The sequence below is a fragment of the Lithobates pipiens genome, unplaced genomic scaffold (assembly GCF_037356315.1).
Source record: "Lithobates pipiens isolate NorthernLeopardFrog02 unplaced genomic scaffold, aLitPip1_a1.2 Scaffold_8, whole genome shotgun sequence".
Classification (NCBI taxonomy): domain Eukaryota; kingdom Metazoa; phylum Chordata; class Amphibia; order Anura; family Ranidae; genus Lithobates; species Lithobates pipiens.
Window position 1 is genome coordinate 199,756,663 of NW_027507903.1, and position 22,261 is coordinate 199,778,923.

The following is a 22,261-nucleotide window of genomic DNA, read 5'->3' on the forward strand; positions in this document are numbered from 1 at the left end:
TATATCATTTAGTGACAACTTTGTGTAAAAAAAAAAAAAAATTTTTTTTTTTGTCATTATTCAATCGCTTGCGGCAAAAAAATAAAATATTCAATGGGCTCAACATGCCTCTTATCAATTTCCTTAGGGTGTCTACTTTCCAAAATGGGGTCATTTGGGGGGGTTTTGTACTGCCCTGCCATTTTAGCACCTCAAGAAATGAGATAGGCAGTCATAAAATAAAAGCTGCGTAAATTCCAGAAAATGTACCTTAGTTTGTAGATGTGACAACTTTTGCGCAAACCAATAAATATACAATTATTGACTTTTTTTTTACCAAAGACATGTGGCTGAATACATTTTGGCCTAAATGTATGACTAAAATTGAGTTTATTGGATTTTTCTAATAACAAAAAGTAGAAAATATCATTTTTTTTCAAAATTTGCGGTCTTTTTACGTTTATATCGCAAAAAATAAAAATCGCAGAGTCAGTCAAATACCTTTAAAAGAAAGCTCTATTTGTGGGAAGAAAAGGACGCAAATTTCGTTTGGGTACAACATTGCATGACCGCGCAATTACCAGTTAAAGCAGCGCAGTGCCAAAGTGTAAAAAGACCTCTGGTCATTTACCAGCAAAATGGTCCGGTCTGAAAGTGGTTAAAGTATACCTAAAGGCAAAATCTTTTTTTTTTTTCGTTTTGGATGGAGTAGATAGGGATTAGAAATGCTGTTAAATTTTCTTTACTGTCTGTGCCCCCGTTATGGAGATCCATTCCCTCTATTTTTCTTGTTTACTGTTATCATCAAAAGTAAAAGAAAATCCCAAATTTTGGGTTGACACTGGAACAGGAATAGAGGGAAAATCTTCCACTGAGAACACTAGTTCTGGCATATGATTTTGAGGGACTGTCCCTAATTTGGAACAATGTCCCTCTGTCCCTCTTTCCTTCTAATTTGCCCCTCATTTTTGGCCTGATATATATATAGCTGTATATAAAACACACTTTTTATCTATCAAAAAGTGTTTTCCAGCGCTAAACCTTTCATCTGATTTCTAAATTGCTGCATTTGTAAATTCCAGAAGCCAATCTAAAAGAATAGTATTGGTAAAAAAAAGCAACTGTGTGTTTACCCACTCTTGTTTTTTTGTACAATTCTCGTTTAAGGGGCGTGACAAGGGGTGTGTCCTATGCCTGCATACATTAGGCGTATAAGTGAATAGGTGTCCCTCATTCCCATCTCAAAAAAGTTGTGAGGTATGGTTCTGGTGACACCACGGGAACTCCTTCACTTTGCAAAGATTTTCTGCCACTTTCTACTTGGCTATGAGGGGGAATCTCTGCAATAGGACACAGATGGCAAAAAAAACTGACAGGGGTTATAACTCTCTCATAATCTATCCAGAATTAAACAACATTTTTGCCTTTAAGTCTATTTTAAGATCTTTACCTAGTTTCAGTAACAGGATTATATTGACTGATTTTAGGCTTTCAATATCATTCATGGATGACTATGTAATAAAAATGTCAGGATCCTATCCTACGACATGATACTTGAAATAATCAACACTGCGGATAAGTGGTTAACTCATTGCATTTCAAATTTTCATCCTGGAGCTTATTTAATTTGTGTGGCTTTTCCCTGGGTACTCTATGTGGTTTTCAAATACATTTCATGTATTTATATTTTGTATGGATGTCCTGAGTGCTCCGTTTTTTTCTACAATTGACTAAACACTGCTAGGTTAATTGGTTTTGTCCAAACTGCCGCTAGTGGACATGCTAGAAAAATTTGATTGTGAGCTCCTTTCTGCTGCAAGCACTATTAGGAATTGGTCTATGTACTCTGTAAATCAATGTGTAATATGTTATATAATAATGCTCTGCACTGCAGAGAAACCCAAAATAAATAAATCATCAGTTGGCCTGTACTGTATATATGACTACCAATACCATCAATGGAAATATATATATATATCTGAACAATGTGCGGCACTAACAACTCATATATATTCGGTTCAACTTTTTTTTAGTATATGATGTGGTATTGTTCATTATGCAGCCTCCAAGCCATTTGATCCTCTATCTTTGTCGGTGTCTTTAGTTTTTGGATTTTCTTTTTTTGACTAGATTTAGAGGCTTGGAGGCTTAAGCTACAGCTTAAAGCAGAGGTCCGCCCCAAAAAAAAAAAAAATGAAAAGCCAGCAGCTACACATACTGCAGCTGCTGGCTTTTAATAATAGGATACTCACCTGTCCTGGAGTCCAGTGATGTCAGCACAGCGATGTCGAGTGATGCTGCCACCATTGCGGGTAAGGGAACCTGGCAGTGTAGCCTTATGGCTTCATGGCAGGAACCCTACTGCTCATGAGCGATGCCCTGCTCCTCTCTCTTACTGGCCCGGCAACAGGGGGAGGAGGAGGGAGGAAGAGGGAGCCCCGCGGTGACGTCATGGGCCGCGGCACGGACTCCTAGAAGTGGGAACAGGATACCTGTCACCTCCCCCCCACGAATGGTGCCAATTGGGGCACCGGAGGGGAAGAGAAGACAAATGAGCGGAAGTTCCATTTTAAGCGGTTTAAGCTCAGTTTACTACGGGCGCAAAGTTCAGCCTTGTCTGTGTACAGGAAGTGGACATCGGAGGCGTTGGCATCTTAGTTTATAAAAGCTGTCAGAAAAATGAGGCCCTGTCAAAGGCCTTGTTTTCCAAATAGGATTTGACCTTGGTTCTTCATACATTTCTGCCATTGATTGATCAGCCATTGATTCTGCCAAATTCCAAGTTTCTGCTGAAGGGGCTTTCTTCTTTTGATCTTTGAGCCTATTCTTTGGAGGTAGCTCAATTGGAAGATGAAGAACTTTCCAATCTGTATCTAAGGCCCCTTTCACACTGGCGGAGTCCGCCACTGGATCCACCTTCTCAGTGGAAGATTTCTCGGCTGATCGCCACTGAGAAAGCAGATTACAGGTCCGTGTCCTCTTTGCTGTACAGCCCGCTGTCCTCTATGGGCTGTTGGATGGGAACGGACCACCTGTCTCTTTCCATCCAACTGTCATCCAATCCCATCTGCTGGATGAATGGGGAATGGATCCCAATCCGTCTGTTTTTAGTGGACAGGATCGGATGTTGGCAGAAATGCATGCTGCTCCATATAGAGCAATGGATGGTCCGATCAGGTCTGCATGTAAGTTTTTTGGCAAATGGTTAAACAAGTTCACCTACTTCAAGTTCCTCTCCTCTTTAGCACTATCTTCACCTCCTCCCATTCTCTGCTACAGGACTACATGACTACATTCTCTGCCACAGGACTTGTCCACAGCCTCTCCCATCCTATGGAAGTCCTTACCACAATGTGTGTGGCTTTCGCCTGCTCTGTCTACCTTTAGGTGATTCAAAAAAAATTGAATCTCTTCAGGGAAGCCTATCCACCTAAAAACTGAACTTTTTACTTTCCTCATCAACTTATCCCCACACAGCTATTATCCTTTTGTGTCACTTGTTCCTCCCTTTTAGATTGTAAGCCAAGAGCAGAGCCCTCCTAACCCTCCTGTATGAATTTTATTGTGACTGTACTGTTTCTCTTTATATCATAAAGTGCTGTGCAAACTGTTCAAACTATATAAAGCCTTTTAATAATAATAGTAACAATGAAAAAAGTGTAGCAATGTTTTTTTTTGGGGGGGGATGATAAATGGCCCTCAAAAATTATATTGTGCTAATATTAACCATAAGTACATAGATGCACAACAGTATGAAAACAATACATACTTTATGTGATAAAATATTAATAGTAATACATACATTCAATGTACAAACAAGTATTATCAGCAAAGGGCCCAACAGGAGTCCTGGTGGAATTGTACACAAATAGTCAGGTATATACTGTATAGTCAATATATCTCCAGAAGAATGTTGCAGCAAAGTCAAGTGGCAGGGGCCCCTGAGGATAATTGCAATGCAGCATCCAACTTGATGCCAAAGACCTGATGACAAAATCAGTGATGATGGGGAGATCCTCCTCTGATTGTCCAACCAACGTGGAATGCAACTTCTCACCAGCAGAAACCAGGTGTGACTCTGGAACTCAGAGTCAGCCTATCTTCTTTGCATCTTAGTCTAGTAACTTCTAATCTGCCATGCAAGATTAAACTACTTCTGGGCTGTTGGATGCCTAACTTGGCTCTAGCCTTTGCTAGCTATTGAGACATGATGTAAAACTAACTATAGAATCTCAAAACTGAAAGGACAGGTATGTAGTATGTAGCACTAACCCCTGAAGGAGCTGCTGGTTTTATTGGGCTTACCGTTACCTTCTTGTCTGCTTCTCCGTCTAGGGATTCCCGTGGTAGATAGTATCAGTACCTGAGTATCTCTCAGCCCATCCGGCGATACAGTATGAGTGTTGATCCAGGTTGCGTCCTTCAACTAAGCCTCCAGGGTTTTTCCAGTTGCTGGGCCTCTCCCTTCAGATAAGATGGCACCGGACCACCTTCGGATCAATAGGCCCCGAAATCCATTCAGGCCTGTCCCTGCAGTTGTGTTGCCTTGGGCCAGCCAGCCCTGAGACTTGAAATGCATGATTCCGCACCCCAGGCCAGGAGGGCCATGGGGCTGGGTCAGGCGGACCACCCGAACCAAACAGGCAGAGAATAATCTCTGGAACCCCGAAGCATGTGATGTCGGTACCTTAACCACCTTCCTGCCCAGACCAATTTTGAGCTTTCAGCACTGTCGCACTTTGAGTGACAATTGCGTGGTCATGCTACACTGTACCCAAATGAAATTTTTATCATTTTTTCCCACAAATAGAGCTTTCTTTTGGTGGTATTTGATCACCTCTGCGGTTTTTATTTTTTGCTAAACAAATAAAAAAAGACCGAAAATTTTGAAAAAAAATGTTTTTCTTTGTTTCAGTTTCAAAACTTTGTAAATAAGTAAGTTTTCTCCTTCACTGATGGGGTTACACTGATGGGCAATGATAAGACGGCACTGATGGGCACCGATGAGGTGGCACCAATGAAGTCGCACTGATGAGGTGGCATTGATGGACACTGATATGTGGAACTGATGGGCACTGATAGGCGGCACTGATGGGTGGCACTGATGGGCGACACGGATGGGCACTGATAGGTGGCACAAATTGGCTCTGATAGCTGGCACAGATTGGCATGGATGGGCGGCACGGATGGGCATGGATAGGTGGCACAGGTGGGCATGGGTAGGTGGCACAGATGGGCATGAGTAGGCGGAACAGATGGGCATTGATGGGCACTGATAGGTGGCACGGATGGGCACTGATAGGCGGCACAGATGGGAACTGATAGGCCGCATTGTATTATAATATACTGTACTAATGGATGCCAATCAGTGCCAAACAATAATGCATGCCAATCAGTGATGCCCATTGTGGGCACTGATTGGCATCCATTATGGGCACTGATTGGCATCCATTGTGGCACTGACTGGAATCCCTGGTGGTCTAGGGTGGCATACCTTGTCCTGGGCATCCCTGGTGGTCTGATGGCGTCCCTGGTGGTCCAGTGTGGGCATCCTCGGGGGGGCTGCGCTGATAATCGATCAGCACAGACCCCCTCTGTCAGAGGAGCAGCCGATCAGCTCTCCTCTACTCGCGTCTGACAGACGCGAGTGAGGAAAAGCCGATCACTGGCTCTTCCTATTTACACTGTGATCAGCCGTGATTGGACACAGCTGAGCACGTGGTAAAGAGTCTCCGTCGAAGACTCTTTACTGAGATCGTAGTTGTCGGGTGTCAGACTGACACCCCACAACAACGATCGCCGCAATGCGTGCCCCCGGGGGTGCGCAGCGGCTCAAAATCCTGATCACGTCATATGACGTCCGATCAGGATTATGAAACCACTTTGCCACCATCATTTTGTTATAGGGCGGGCGGCAAGTGGTTAAATACCACCCCCCATAATGCACAGCGGGAGAACACTCCCACTGGGCTGGTTCCGAGGGAATAATGGCATTCAATACACCCAGCTAGACTGTGTTTCCAACCTTGCCAGCATGTTCGGAGCGGTGAAGGAGCGGTGTATACACCACTCCTCCACTGTTCCTGCCCATTGAAATGAATGGGCAGTGCCGCCTAACCGCCGGCAAAGTGCTGCTGGAGTGGCATTTTGCCGGTCATTTTAAGCCCTTTTTGCCCGCTATCGGGGGTTAAAAGCCCCCCGATAGAGGCCGAAAACCTCTGCAAAAACGGCTGTAAATCGGTCAACGCCCCATTGTGAAAGCAGCCTTAGCTATCTGGTATAGTGCATGTGAGATACCAACAAGGGGACAGATATACAGTACTTCTGTCACCAGTATCTCACAAAAGCGAGTACACCCCTCACATTTTTATAAATATTTTTCATATCTTTTCATGTGACAACACTGAAGAAATGACACTTTGCTACAATGTAAAGTAGTGAGTGTACAGCTTGGATAACAGTGTAAATTTGCTGTCCCATCAAAATATCTCAACACACAGCCATTAATGTCTGAACCACTGGCAACAAAGGTGAGTAAGTGAAAATATCCAAATTGGGTCCAACATGGCACTTATGGCAAAGAACACTCTCAGGATCTGAAAAAAGGAATTGTTGTCCTACATAAAGATGGCCTAGGCTAGGGTGATCAAGACCATACAGCAGTTTAACGGGACAGGTTCCACTCAGAACAGGCCTCGCCATGGTCGACTAAAGAAGTCGAGTGCACATGTTCAGTGTCATATCCATAGGTTGTCTTTGGGAAATAGACATATGAGTGCTGCCAGCATTGCTGCAGAGGTTGAAGGGATGGGGGGGGTCAGCCTGTCAGTGCTCAGACCAAATGCCGCATGCTGCATCAAATTGGTCTGCATGGCTGTCATCCCAGATGGAAGCCTCTTCTAAAGATTATGCACAAGAAAGCCCACAAACAGTTTGCTGAAGGCAAACAGACTAAGGACATGGATTACTGGAACCATGTCCTGTGGTCTAATGAGACCAAGATAAACTTATTTGGTTCAGATGGTGTCAAGTATGTGTGGCGGCAACCTGGTGAGGAGTACAAAGACAAGTGTATCTTGCCTAAAGTCAAGCATGGTGGTGGGAGTGTCATGGTCTAGGGCTGTATGAGTGCTGCCGGCACTGGGGAGCTACAGTTCATTGAGGGAACCATGAATGCCAACATGTACTGTGCCTTACTGAAACAGAGCATGCTCCCCTCCCTTCGGAGACTGGGCCGCAGGGAAGTATTCCAACATGATAATGACCTTAAACACACCTCCAAGACCACCACTGCCTTGCTAAAGAAGCTGAGGGTAGGGCATCATCAAATAAAAGGTGGAGGTGTGCAAGGTCTCTAACATCCACCAGCTCTGTGATGTCGTCATGGAGGAGTGGAAGAGGACTCCAGTGGCAACCTGTGAAGCTCTGGTGAACTCCATGCCCAAGAGGGTTAAGGCAGTGCTGGAAAATAATGATGGCCACACAAAATATTGACACTTTGGGCCCAGTTTAGACATTTTCACTTAGGGGTGTACTCACTTTTGTTGCCAGCGGTTTAGACATTAATGGCTGTGTGTTGAGTTTTTTGGAGGGGACAGCAAATTTACACTGTTATACAAGCTGTACACTCACTACTTATATCCATATCCATATCCATATATAGCCATCCAGAAGTTATGGCGAGCAATTGGAGTACTTACCCACTTCCAGCTTCTGGTCTTTGTTCTTTGTCTTTGGTCTTTCTTCAGGATCTGTTTTTCCATGTGGTTACAAATCCTCTCTCTAGTTACTTCCTCACTCTGGGGTTTATAACCCAGCCACACACAGACAGGAAGTGATGTACATATAAAATCCAGTGACATTAAAGCCATATATCTAAAAGCAAACATTTATTATATTGCAGCTGAATAGTTCTTAGATGTGATGGCTACATTTGTTTTTAGGCTTTCTTGATGATCCAGCCAGTAAGTACCGTATATACTCGAGTATAGGCCGACCCGAATATAAGCCGAGGCCCCCAATTTACCCCCAAAAAAACTGGCAAACTTATTGACTCGTGTATAAGCCGAGGGTGAGACATGCCTGTCCATCCCTGTGTGTGTGTCCGTCCATCCCTGTGTGTCCGTCCATCCCTGTGTGTCCGTCCATCCCTGTGTGTCCGTCCATCCATCCCTGTGTGTGTGTGTGTCCATCCATCCATCCATCCCTGTGTGTGTCTCCATCCATCCATCCCTGTGTGTGTGTGTGTGTCTCCATCCATCCATCCATCCCTGTGTGTGTGTGTCTCCATCCATCCACCCATCCCTGTGTGTGTCTCCATCCATCCACCCATCCCTGTGTGTGTGTGTATCCATGTGTGTGTGTGTGTGTGTGTGTGTGTGTGTGTGTGTGTGTGTGTGTGTGTGTGTGTGTGTGTGTGTGTGTGTGTGTGTCCAGCCTACCTTTGTCCCGAGCCTCCGTCCCGTGCCTTGCCTCCTTGCCTCCGTTCCGTCCCGTGCCGTCCCGTGCCGTGCCGTGCCTTGCCGTCGTGTCGTGCCTTGCCTTGCCTTGCCTCCGTCCCGTCCCGTGCCGTGCCGTGCCTTGCCTTGCCTTGCCTTGCCTCCGTCCCGTGCCCTCTTCGGCGGCCATTGTAAAATTCAAAAGCCGCGCCTCCTCCTTCGCCTGTGATAGGCGGAACACTGAATTTCCCAGCAGCCTGTGTTCCGCCTATCACTGACGTCGTATCATCCTCGTCCGTAGTACGAGGATGATACGATGTCCGTGATAGGCGGAACACAGGCTGCTGGGAAATTCAGTGTTCCGCCTATCACAGGCGAAGGCGGAGCCGGAGGCGCGGCTTTTGAATAGTAGAATGGCCGCTGTCTGTCTGCTCGACACGCTGATCGAGCGGGCAGACAGCGATGACTCGAGTATAAGCCGAGGGGGGCACTTTCAGCCTCAAAAAAGAGGCTGAAAATCTCGGCTTATACTCGAGTATATACGGTAGTTGTCAGCAGAATACTGCAAATGTTGCAGTTAGAGTGTTGAGACAAACCATTTACCAAAGACAGGGTTGCTTACAATGATCAGTTTTATTTATTTTTCTCCATGCACACTGAAGTTTATAAATGTCAGTTTTTAGGAGTTTTTTTTAACAGCTCATAAACTCCCCTCTATGTTATCCTATGTGTCCATGCACACATGGATGTTTTTGGATGTTTATCAGCAGTGGAGTTTATGGGCTGTTTTCTGAACGCGATAAAATCGCATTCAGGAGTCGTTTTTCTGACCACAAAAAACACCTTACGTTCATAAACACTCATAAACGCTGATAAATGTCAATAAATGCTCATAAACTTGGCTCACCAGCGTTTTTGATGCATTGAAAAAAAATGATAACAAGGAAAAACGCAAAAAAACGCTAATAGGCGCTATTTCAAAAACGCTAATAGGCGGCACAGTGGTGTAGTGGTTAGCACTCTTGCCTAGCAGTAAGAAGGGTCGCTGGTTCAAATCCCAACCACGACACTACCTGCCTGGAGTTTGCATGTTCTCCCTGTGCCTGCGTGGGTTTCCTCCGGGTACTCCGGTTTCCTCCCACAATCCAAAGACATGCAGGTAGGTTAATTGGCTTCTGTCCAAAATTGGCCCTAGTATATGAATGGGGACCTTGGATTATGGGCTCTTTGAGGGTAGGGACCAATGTGAGTGTGCAATGTACAGGGGCAATTGTAGACACTCAATCAGGATGGACTGGTGTCTTTATTCAACCTTACTAACTATGAAACTATGAAACTATTTAAAGACTCACCGGAAAGCTACTGCCATTTTTATAAAGTTATTTCAACGTCCAGTGTGCATGTAGCCTTCATGTAAAATCTCACAATCTCAAAAAAAAACTAAAAATTGTTGCTGTAACTGCTTGTGTAACTGCAGTGTGAGCTGGAATTTGGCTTCAATTTGTTAGTGTATCTAAACCTACTAGTAAATATAATGCCGCGTACACACAGCCGGAATTTCCGATGGAAACAGTCCAATGGGAGCTTCTCATCTGATTTTCCAACCGTGTGTATGCCCATTGGTCTTTTTCTGTCGGCATTTCCGACAGTCTTTAGATTGAGAACCTGTTCTTAATTTTTCCGAAAGAAAACCTTTCTATCGGATTTTTCGATTGTGTGTATGCAATTCCGACACTCAAAATTTCGACGCATGCTCGGAAACAATTCAACGCATGCTCGGAAGCATTAAACTTCCGTTTTATAGTGCTGTCGAACGTGTTCTATGTCGCGATGCTAGACAGTTTGAGCGAAATTCCGTTGGAATTCCGATGAGAAAACCTTCAAAGCTTTTTCCAATGAGAATTCCGATCGTGTGTACGCAGCATTTCTCTCCCCCTCTCCCCAGACTACGTTGCTGCTGTCCAAAGGGGCCCCTGTGCTCCTTTATCCAGCTGGAGGCACTCTAATACAGGAGGTGTGTTATTGGCTGGATCCCCAGGTGAAAATAGAGCAAAAAAAAGCCTAAAAATACTAAACCAATGCAACCACCACATCTAAGTATTGGTGAGCTGCAACATATTTTATTTTTGGTTTTGAGTTTAATACTGCTTTAAGCAGCACAGCCGTTTCTAAATACATATAGTAGAGGGCAGCAGATCCCCACTAAAACGATAGTTCAAGCTTTGGAGGGGTATCACAGTCCACATGCATGAAACACAGTGCACACGCACACACACATCCTGTTTGGCTTTAGCAAACATGCTTACGCAATTTCATATGTTTTTGTTTGCAAATACATGTTGTAATAATAAATACTGATACGTACACTGTCGTATTTGCTCCAGAAACACAACATATAGGACTTTTAAAGCTACTCCTTTGTTTTGTGCAGTGAGCAATTGTTGTGTTGTTATTGTTCATTTTATTAGTTTCCCCTTAACAGCATAAAACACACAAAAACAGGACTACTTTATGGTCAATACAGAAGGGAAAATGTGAAATGTCAAGAGCTTTGGTGCTTTGTTATATAAAACATATTGGAAGGAAGCAGTTGATACTTTCTATTATGGTATTTTACATTTTGGACTAATTAAAGCATGTGTTGAGTGTTAGGTAAAGAATATTTACAAGCAAGCACTTAACAAATGACTAAAATAAATATATCCATCAAGCTTCGAGACATCTGTCATTCATTTAATTCAAGTCATTGTAATTACATTTGTTTATGAAGCTGTTAAACCAATGCTTTATAAGAGTACGCAGCAAAAATCTTTCTACCCAGATAACAGTGTGATGGAAAATAAATTGAGACCGTGAGAACATTTCAGATTATTTCCCTAGACAACAAGCACAAAAGCATGCGTCTGATGTTGGAAAAAGCTGATATTTTTACTGCTGCATCACCATTGACACTATTATTTTACCTTGCAAGCTACCAATAGACAAAAGCAGTGTATACAAAAGTTATATAAGTCATAGTTAGTAAGGTTGCATAAAAACACCAGTCCAACCTGAGCAAGTGTCTACAATTGTCCCTATCCCTGTACATTGCACACTCACATCAGTCCCTATCCTCAAGGAGCCCACAATCCTAGGTCCCCATTCATATACTAAGGCCATTTTTTTGGACAGAAGCCAATTAACCTACCTGCATGTCTTTGGATTGTGGGAGGAAACTGGAGTACCCTGAGGAAACCCATGCAGGCACAGTGAGAACATGCAAACTCCAGGCAGGTAGTGTCGTGGTTGGGATTTGAACCAGCGACACTTTTTAATTCTAGGTGAGAGTGCTAACCACTACACCATTGTGCCACCCTTGTTCAGTATATTCTGACAGCAGGGAAGTCTCGTCAGAATACAATAGGGAGGATTTCCCCATCTACATCAAATGTGTGGATGAGGGAATCAAGACTTTTTTTTTTTTATTATTCATCCCGTTGGTTGAGCAAAAAAAAAATGAAGTTTTTTTTTACATGCTAGTCTCATATTGAAAATGAAGAAGTTACTAAAAGTGGTTGTAAAGGCACAAGGTCTGTTTACCTTCATGCATTTTATGCACCTTTGGTCTGCAGCAGCCCCCCTAAGCCCTTGTACACACGGTCGGACATTCCAACAGAAAATGTCGGATCGGACCGTGTTGTCGGATAATCCGACTGTGTGTGGGCTCCATCAGACTTTTTCCGTCGGAATGTCCGACCAACAAAGTTTGAGAGCTAGAAATAAAATTTTCCGACAACATGATCCGATCAGACTTTGTCGGATCATTTGTAGAGAATTCCAAACGGACAAAGTGCCAAGCATGCTCAGATCAAATTACAAGACCAAAGCTATTGGCTACTAGCCTAAACGAATGAACGCCATCACGTTCCGAACAATCGGATTTTCCGACAACTTTGTCCGACCGTGTGTATGTAACACCAGTTTCGGACAAAATCCGTCGGATTTTGTTGTTGGAATGTCCAACCGTGTATACAAGGGCTAATAGTTACCTGAGCCCCCTCTCAGTCCAGCGATGTCCACAAGAGTCTTGCCTCTCCAGGGACTTGTACTCCTGATTGACTTTTGGCAGTAGCGGGAGCCATTGGTTCCCACTGCTGTCAATTACAGCCATGGAGCGAATCAGCAGATGGAGGGGGCAGGGCCAAGCCGCAGCTCTGGATGTGAATGGACACACAGAGCCATGGCTCGGGAGCACACCTGCTTGGGCGCCCCTACAGCAAGCTGCTTGCTGTGGGGGCACCCAGCAGGAGGGAGGAGCCAGGAGCACCGGCGTACAACCGTTGCACTGAGCAGGTAAGCATAAAATGTTTGTTCTAAAAAAAAAACAAGGCTATATCACTTAAAGTTAGGAAAATTCTCATATGACAGAATACAACTCCGTAAGTGATGTAATGGTTTGTATTGTAATGAATTCTTTAGTTTCCAAGCATGCGTAGTCTTACTTTTCCGATCTTTTTTGGACTGATTAAACGAAAATCGCACAGTCTGGTATTATAAGAGAAAAAAAATTGTGCTTGTTCATTTGGATAATTTCGGATGAACTGTTGCGATCGGCTCTTGAAAGCTGTATACCAACAATCAAATTATCGTACGATCGCTTCGAAATCCGTATTGTTTGTCCGATTTTCTGATTGTGTGTAGGCTTAAAGAGGAAGTAAAGCCTCTTAAAAAAAAAAAATACACCCAGCAAGGCAAAGGCGCGATGAGCTAGTACTATTAGCTCATTATGAATTACTTACCTGAGATAGAAGCCCCGGCATTGGCCCATGTTTGCCCCCCTCTGACGCGGCCATCTATCCCGGAGGGACTTCCGGGTATCGTGGCTCCAGCATTGTGACTGGCCGGAGCCGCGATGACGTCATTCCCGTGCATGCACACTGGTGCTGCCACTAACGGCATGATTGCCGTTAGAAACGACACACGCAGCGCACCTCATGTCTACGGCACATACGCCGTAGACATCGGTGACGCTATTCCTGCAAATATTTCCTAAACCTTTTAGGTTTGGGAGATATTTCTTGCACCTCCAGGTAAGCCTTAATCTAGGCTTACCTGTAGGTTAAAGTGGTGGTAATGGGTTTACAACCACTTTAAGAAAATGTCACATCCATTTAAATACCTAAAATATGCATTTTTTTCCCACCCTGACTCCTTGTATCTTATCATGAATCGTTATCTAACTTTCTTATCAAGCTAATGCATACCAAAGACACTAGAACCATTCCACTTAAAAAACAAAAACAATGGTTTTAACTAAACCAATGCAAAGCAATTCATGCTGAATTGTTAGAACTGCACTTTTCACTGTAAAGTCAACAGTGAATATAATAGAACAAATGTTAATAAGCATACTATATGATCTTCATGCCATCATAAATTAATCAAAAGCCATATGTGACTGACATACAATAAAAGTATTGAATTGTATTGTAACTGTGCTGTCTGCCCCCATGTTGTAATGCACTGCACAAACTGTTGGTGCTATATAAATCCTGAATAATAATAATAATAATAATAATATTAAATAAGAACCTTTTAAGTATCTACTGAAAATCTATTTTAATAAGAAATGTTGTTGAAAATAAGTTGATATATTTTCTATGTGTTTTTTTTTTTGCCTAAATATAAATTGTATTTAACTTACTTTATTATACCAGTGATTTAATAATAAAAGAGCACATTAATGTGTAACACATGGCTGTTAACAGCTGTAAAAGGTAAGAATTCCAAGAATCAATGACCCCTGTGGCTATGTCCATGTTGAAGTCATTAGTGGTAACACTAATGGGAACTGAAGAATTTGCCCGTGTATTGCGACATGTACTGCCAACTATAGCAACAACAAAAACATACAGTGGATTCTTAGAAAGAATAATATACAACTTCACACTACTCCTAATATAATGCATACACAATAGACAGACAGACACTGGCAGAGTAAAATTGTTTTAAAAGAATAAAAATGCAACTGCATGCAACATAACACTTTGAATATAAAGAAAAACATTTTTTAGTAAGTCAGTCGAATCTATTGCCTACAAAATAGCATTTTAAAACTTAGCAATTTGTTATATAGAGAAAGCAACAACACTACACTTAAGCAGTGTAAAGTTATGGGCTCAGTTCATAAAGCTACTATAACAGGTTAAGTATACGTAATCATTTAAAGTGACAGTTAGTTTCAGCTAGGTCCAGTAAGGTTTCAAAATTACAATGACTAAACTAGAAAGCATTATCCTTGTGTTAAAGCTTTGTGAATTATGCCTTATGGGTAATAAGATTGCAAAAGAGTAATATCTCACAAACTCTAATATCTCACAAACTCTAATATCTCACAAAGTCTAACATCTCACAAACTAATACTTCACAAGCTCTAATATCTCACAAACTTACCTTTAGTGGAGGATGAAGGAAGAGTTGGCAGGGATTGTGTTCTCTGAGCCTACAGTGCTCAACTCCTTGTCATAAGAGAAGTGCTTTAATGAAATCCAACTGTACAAAAAAGAAAGCCCACTCGTGGAGATCAGATTTCAAAGTGGCCTTCTGTGACTTAGAAAAAAATACAAGTTTGTTGCACCATTTCTCTTTTGCTAAACACTTGGACGTTACCCAATAATTTCAATTTTTCTTACTAACCCTATGTAGATTATTCTCCGTATCTCAGCTTTGTTCACAGTTTAAGTGACCACAATTTTTATTACAGCTACGAATAAATTAGACTTTTTTGTAGAAAACTGTAAGAGGAAGATCCTATTTTGGAAAGCGACACCATCTTGTCCTATGTCTTTTAGTATGTAAAATAATCGTATCCACATTTCAGAAACGTAAGCGGCTTTTGTTGTTTGTGGTGGTAGTAAACCATGTTTTATTTATTTTCCAGAAATACCTAGGAACGTTATATACTAAGGGAATGTGTCTTCAGTATATTACATAAATGCATGGAAAATTTGTTTTTGTTTCTTGTTGGTCTTTTCCCTTATTTCCTCTTTAACCACTTCCCCTCTAGAACATTTTATTTTCTTAATTTTTTTGCACGCATGTTAAAATCAGCATTATTGGCTATAAAATTACTAAACCCCCACCAAACATTATATATTTTCTGAATGCAGAGGTTTTGTAAAATAAAAATATGGTCGTTTTCATTTTTTTATGTTGCGCAATGTTTGCACAACTGTTTACAAAATCTATATTTTATCTTTAACTGCTTACAAAGTCTCTATTTTCAGTCACATGTCATATTGTTTACATGCATGTGTTCTCTTTGCATGCGTTGCGTTCGAATTGTGTGTGCCTGGAGCAATGCGGGTGCTTTTAAAGCATATCTCCAGTCAAAAAAAAAAAAAGTTTTCCTATGCACTGGGGTTGTGCCTGCACTGTAGGGGTTAACTGCTTGTTTTTGTCAAGGGAAGAGGAGAAAGGAGATTTGCTTATCTAATCCTCTGATTGCCCAGCAAAAGACTGTTTCATCTCCCCCCCCCCCCCCAGCGGTCTTGAGTTGTGGATTTTTCTGATGTCATGAAGCCCAGAGCAGGCTCCATGGACCAGTAACAGTCCACCGCTGTAAAAGCTTTCGCCTCTTTCGCCTTACCCCTAGACAAAATGAGCAGGTGATCCGTGCAGTGACGGCACAGCACCACTTAGAGCCATGGATAAGGGGGCACTGCTGGTCCTCCTGTGGGAGGCCTGAGCCAGCAAGGAGGCCAGGGCAGCAGGCAGAAAAAGATATGGGCAGGGAGGTCATCGGCATGGGGGGGGGGGGGGGAGACAACTACTACTGGAACCAACTCCCTGTATGGCTTTCTCTGCAGCAGCTGAAAGCTGCCTTTTTCTCATCTTACTCCTCTCCTTCCTGCCTGAAGCTGCAAGCACACAATAGGCTCCCTAAAGATGGAGGGTGGGGGAAGGGTCTGGTAAATATGTCAAATTTACCAACCCCTTCCTTTCATGAATGAACACAATGAGTGATCAGTGCTGATCTTTCACTGTGTTCATTCATAACTGAATCATTGACTGTACAGGCCCCCGTTTCTGGTTTTCTGTATGGGGCCCTGTGGTTTCTAACAGCAACCCTGGTCCCACTGCATGGGGAAACTTTTTTTTTTCACCAGGAGTTGGGCTTTATTTATTTATTTATTTTTTATTTTTTTTACATTTAGTATTTTTAACCCAAACTTATTGCTATCAGAAGGTTTAAGTGGTTGTAAACCCTTACAAACCACTTTGACCTACAGGTAAGCCTAGATTACGGTTTACCTGTAGGTCCAAGAAATATCTCCTAAACCTACACGGTTTAGGAGACATTTACAAAAAGACAGGCACCATTGTCTATGGCTCATGCACCGTAGACAGCAGCGCGCAGGCGCACTGGGCATGCTGCTGCTAAGGGTGATATGCCTTTAGTGGCGGCTCCCGTGCGCATGCGTGGGAGGGATGTCATGGCTGCTCTGCCGCTGTCAGTGGCCGGAGCAGCGATACCCGTAAGAAGATGGACGCTCCGTGCTACAGGGGACAGTGGTGACATCGCTGGCTCCTCTGTCAGGTAAGTGACACATAATGGGCTACTATGCGATGCAATGGTTACAGCAATACATTTATTTTTCCATTGCAGCAGTGGAAAGTTTCAGGTATTGGATGTACCCTCTGTCTAGGTTGGGGTTCATGGGAAACCTCTAAGGCCGCGTACACACGCGGGGACTGTTCGCTCAACTTTGTCCGCTGAACAGTGTTTCGGCGGACAGTCCGCTCGTGTGTGGGCTTTCAGCGGACAGTTTCAGCGAACAGTCTGCTGAACAAAGTTTTTCGGAATTTCCGAAAAACTGTTCGCTGAAACTTTGTTTCAGCGAACAGTCCCCTCGTGTGTAGGCTTGTTCGTCAAACTAAGTTCCGCGCATGCTCAGAAAGGATTTACACGCCGAAGTTTGCATTGCAGTGTATAGGACGTCGTTTTCTAGTCCCGTCGTACGCGCCGTTCACGTCATCGCGCACGGTTTCAGCGGACTGTTCCTTCGTCGTGTGTGGCCAAGTCCGTCCATGCTAATTTTGAGCGGACTGTCCGCTGAAACTGTTTGACGAACAAAGTTGAGCGAACAGTCCCCGCGTGTGTACGCGGCCTAACACAATAAGCAAATTTAGTAACTTTTCTCTGAAAGCTGCTTAAAATACTTGTTGCTCATGCTTGTTAAATAACAACAAAGCTGAAAAAAGAGAAAACAATGAGCAGGATGCATTTGCCCGATTATACAATGCAGCAGGTGTACAGTTGAAAACATATCCTCTTTACTGAGAAATTAGGACCCATACACACTGGGTGTTTGCCCAGTTCTTCCAAACACCAGGAGAAAAGCAGCATGAAAAAAACGTCTAAAGCCATGTTTTTGTAAATGCGTTTAGGTGCATTTAGATACGTTTAGACTCATCAAGCGCTTGGGCATTTATTAATTTCATTGGCCAAAATAATCATTTATTCCGACTATTGAAATTAATGTACGCTCATGTGCTTGATGCGCCTAGTACTTACACATGTTCAGATGCGTTTATACACGTTTAGGCGTATTGGGAATTTTTTTTTTGTTTTTGCCAAAAAGTTGCTGCTCCTGAACACATTGGCAGTGGTTTTTATTTCTGCCTCTAAACGCCCCTGCTTTTTAAAGCCTGTAAATGTCCATGTGTGTGTAGCACTCTCTACCAGACGGTAGGTGCTAGTAAGGGTTCTTTTACTAGGTTTGTTCAAAACAAGCAAATTTAGGCAGGCTTATGCTACAAGCTAGGCCTGTCTGTTTTGATCTGGGGGCTGGGAGTGGTCAGCGTAGCAGTGGGTATGATCCCCTGCATTTCATTTCTGAGGCTCCTCCCCTGCTTCCAGGGAGAATGTTCTGGAAGAGAAGGCTGGGCCTAGAGCTGGAGTGGCAGGCGGCACATATGGGAGCCCTGACCAATCCCTAAATGGCATTGGCAGGGGGCGGGCCTCCTATATATATGCTGAGGTTACATGTTGCTGGGGAGGAGTAGTCGACTGGGTGACGTGAGGATTGGAGTGCTAGACAGCCGCAGGAGCACACCCTCATCTGGGGGGGGGGGGGTGTATCGATCGTAGGAGGAGGCCCGGGGAGAACTGTGAGGGAACATTGCCTCTACACGGTCATTGCCAATGTCTCTGTCACCACATGGTCGGCGGCAGGGAAATCTTGGAGCAGAGGGGCAGGAGAAGCTGTCAGAATGCATGGTTCGGGAAAGTTCCTTATCAAGGACTCAGGGGCGGAAGGTCAGTGAGTGTTACCACAGTGAATGGCTGGAGGTGCCATGGATTCTGTAAGGGAACTCTGCTTCTACACGGTCACTAGCAGAGTCTTTATCACGCACACAGTGGATGGTAAAGAGTCCTGGATCAGAGAAGAGACTGTGGGGATGTGTGTGTCAAATCAGTGTGGCCAGGAAACACATGATTTTTCAAGTTGGACTGGCTGGGAGCAGTAGTCCATTTCTGGGAAGATAGACTTTAACCTACTAGGCCTCCAGGGAGAGGTTCTGCAGGCCTCAGGTCTAGTAGCAGCGAGTCACCAGAGCGAGTAGAGGGGCTTATTCAGAGTGAGTTCTTCATACCCATTAAAGTAAGCAAGTTTGGGCAGGTGGTGAAGAGAACTAAGACCATTACTTTTACACGGTCAAAAGTGATGTTTCTGTCCTTCACACCGTGATGGATGGAGAACTCTTAGCAGGGGCGTAACTATAGGGGGTGCAGCAGTCGCGACCGCAACTGGGCCCTGTGCTGCAGGGGGCCCATGCAGCCCCCTCTACATATGCTGATCACCCGTCCAGCACACTGGATGGAGCCCAGGCCAACATGGATGAGTGCGCGGCCTGCAGCTTGGTCATGGTGAGTGAGAGGACCCCATCCCCCACACACACCATTACTTACCCCCTCCATCTCCCCCTGGGGACAGGGGCCCCTTCTCATGTGGGGACAGGGACCCCATCTCCCCTGGGGACAGGGTCCCCTTCTCACCTGGGGGCAGTAACTTCATCTGCCCTGGAGAAAAGGATCTCATCTCTTCTGGGGACGGGGACCCCATCCTGCCTAGGGACAGTCCCCCAATGGGGCACCTAAAAATGAAAAATAAAATAATAAAAAAAACTACTGATGCCAGTGGTGGAACTACAGGGCTCACAAAGGTCATACCTGTGACCACGCCCTGGAGTTCCACCGCCGGACTCAGAGGGAAGGGCCCTGGCTGGGGTTCAGGGGGGCCCTTCATGGTTTCTTGCATCTGGGCCCTGAAGGTTCTAGTTACGCCACTGACTCTTAGTAACAGCAGTCTGCATAGGAGATGCATGGGGAGTAACAGTCTGCAGGGAGCTGCAGGAGAAGATTTCTACTTAGTCAAGGGTTCACATTCAATCCTCAGACTCTCAATATGATCAAAGTATATTGAAATATGTAAATATGATGGCAATGAATAATTCTATGGGCATCCCATATCCCAATCCCTATCCAAGTTGTACCCCCCAATAAAACAACAAAACAAAGGATGCATGAAGTCTGGCAATGGGGTGATTTGGCGGTTTGTTTGTCAATAGTGCTAACACCATGGCTACATATTCATGGACGCATAGGCTAACACTGAGAGGCATTTTGATGCAAAAAGTAAAAACTCATGTAGCGCTGGTATTATGCTGCTATTATTTTTGAAAATGTAAAGCTGCAGTTTGGCTCAGACTAATTATGCTAATGTCGTGGCTTCTGTACCAGTTTGGCTGGGTTGTGCTAATTTCCACTTGATCATAGGTGTCGCTGTCACCATTGGTAAGTGTTGAAAGTGCGACAAGCTAAATGTATTGGGTACCCCTTTTACGGGTACCGATGCCATTTTCTGGGGTTTGTTTTTCCCAATCTTGTGGCCCTCTTGGCCTGGGGTGTGTGCTGCTTTGATCAATGCCTCGGGGCAGGCTGGCCGGAGGCTTCATAACTGAGGAGTAGGCCCAGAGGTTCTGGGACCTACTGATCCAGAGATGATCCTGTGCTCTCTTGCCTATGGGGAGAAGCCAAGCAACTGGAGGATCCAGGGAGGACTTTTCTGAAGAGGACTGAGCAATAAGGCTGGTGCCTCATAGAGAAGCCTGGACACTCAGTTGTAGGATGCATCCTGGGTTGTCTACAACATAGTATCGCCAGGTCGGCTGAGAGAATCAGGTACTGTGGGGAAACTCTTTCATTTTCCCACCAGACGCTTATTATGCCTTCCTGTGGCAGTGGATTGCATAACAAGATCGCTAAACTTATCAAGTCTGTGGCAGAGACTTTGTTGGAGCATCTCACCGCCTGCTAGGTCAGTGAGAGGGGCCTATCCGGTGATAGCTAGATCCAGTCTGTGGGAGTCGTTTGTCCTCTGGATCAAGGAAATACCTTTAATCCGCAAAACTACAAAGGTACCTGAATTCCCCTTATCCTCTACCCCTCTATTGCAAAAGTGTGTGTTTTTGTTAAATAAACATCCAGAAAAAAGACTGAGGCCGCGTACACACGGGCGGACTGTTCGCCCAACCTTGTCCGCTGAACAGTGTTTGGGCGGACAGTCCGCTCGTGTGTGGGCTTTCAGCGGACAGTTTCAGCGGACAGTTTGACGGACAAAGTCTTTCGGAAATTCCGAAAAACTGTCCGCTGAAACTGTGTTTGAGCGAACAGTCCGCCCGTGTGTAGGCTACTTTCGAAATGAGCAAACTGTTCCCGCTCGGAGGAAAGTCTGCTCATTTCGAGCGCGTGTGAAGGTAGGCGGGGCCCTCGACGGAGACGTCGCGGGCTCCGCCGCCTGGAATGGGCTTAAAGGGGAACCCCAACGCCGAAAAAAATCGGCGTGGGGGTTCCCCCAAAGTCCACAACAGACCCTTGTCCGAGCACGCTACCCGGCCAGCCAGGAAAGGGGGGCGAGCGAGCGCGCCCCCCCTCCTGAGCCGTACCAGGCCGCGTGCCCTCAACATGGGGGGTGCCTTGGGGAAGGGGGGGCCGCGCGGCCCCCCCACCCCAAAGCACCTTGTCCCCATGTTGATGAGGACAAGGGCCTCTTCCCGACAACCCTGGCCGTTGGTTGTCGGGGTCTGCGGGCGGGGGGCTTATCGGAATCCGGGAGCCCCCTTTAAGAAGGGGGCCCCCGGATACCGGCCCCCCACCCTATGTGAATGAGTATGGGGTACAATGTACCCCTACCCATTCACCTGTGAAATAAAGTACAAAAAAAAACACAACACAGAGAAAAAATATTTTATTGCACAGCTCCGGGGGTCTTCCGTCTTCGGGGGTCTTCTCGCCGGACTCCTCCGCTATCTTCGTGTAGCTCTTTTACTAGCGGAGGAGCCCGGCTTTCTTCCTCCCCGCCGCCGGCCTCTTCTCCCGACTTCGGGGGTCTTGTCCCCCTCTTCGGTTCTTCTGCCGGGCCACCGCGCCTTCTTGTAGCTCTTTTGCAGGCGGTGGCCCGGTCTTCTGTCGCCGCTGCCTTCCGTTCTTCTGTCGCCGCCTTCGGTTCTTCTGCCGGGCCACCGCGCCTTCTTGTAGCTCTTTTACAGGCGGTGGCCTGGTCTTCTGTCGCCGCTGTCGCTGTCGCCGTCGCCGCCTTCCGTTCTTCTTCTTCTTCTTGTTCTTCTTCTTCCCCAGGAGATGTTGACACGTCGCTCTCTCCGGCCGGAATGCCAGAGCCGCGCTGTGCGGTCACTTATATAGTGACAATGGGGCGGTGTCACATGGTATATGTCACATGGGTTGGTCACATGGTGACCCCGCCCCCTTACGATGTCATAGTCCCCATGTGACATCAACC

At 45.0% G+C, this 22,261-nt stretch overlaps 1 protein-coding gene across 1 annotated transcript in view; it reads right to left on the reverse strand.

Annotated features, from left to right (window-relative positions):
* Positions 1-15,004, reverse strand: part of LOC143963642 (hyaluronidase-1-like) — a 42,045-nt gene extending 27,041 nt beyond the window's left edge. Inside the window, exon 1 of the mRNA XM_077473329.1 lies at positions 14,850-15,004. The gene's annotated coding sequence lies outside the window, so the exon portion shown is untranslated. The remainder of the gene's footprint in view (positions 1-14,849) is intronic.
* Positions 15,005-22,261: the final 7,257 nt, after the last annotated feature.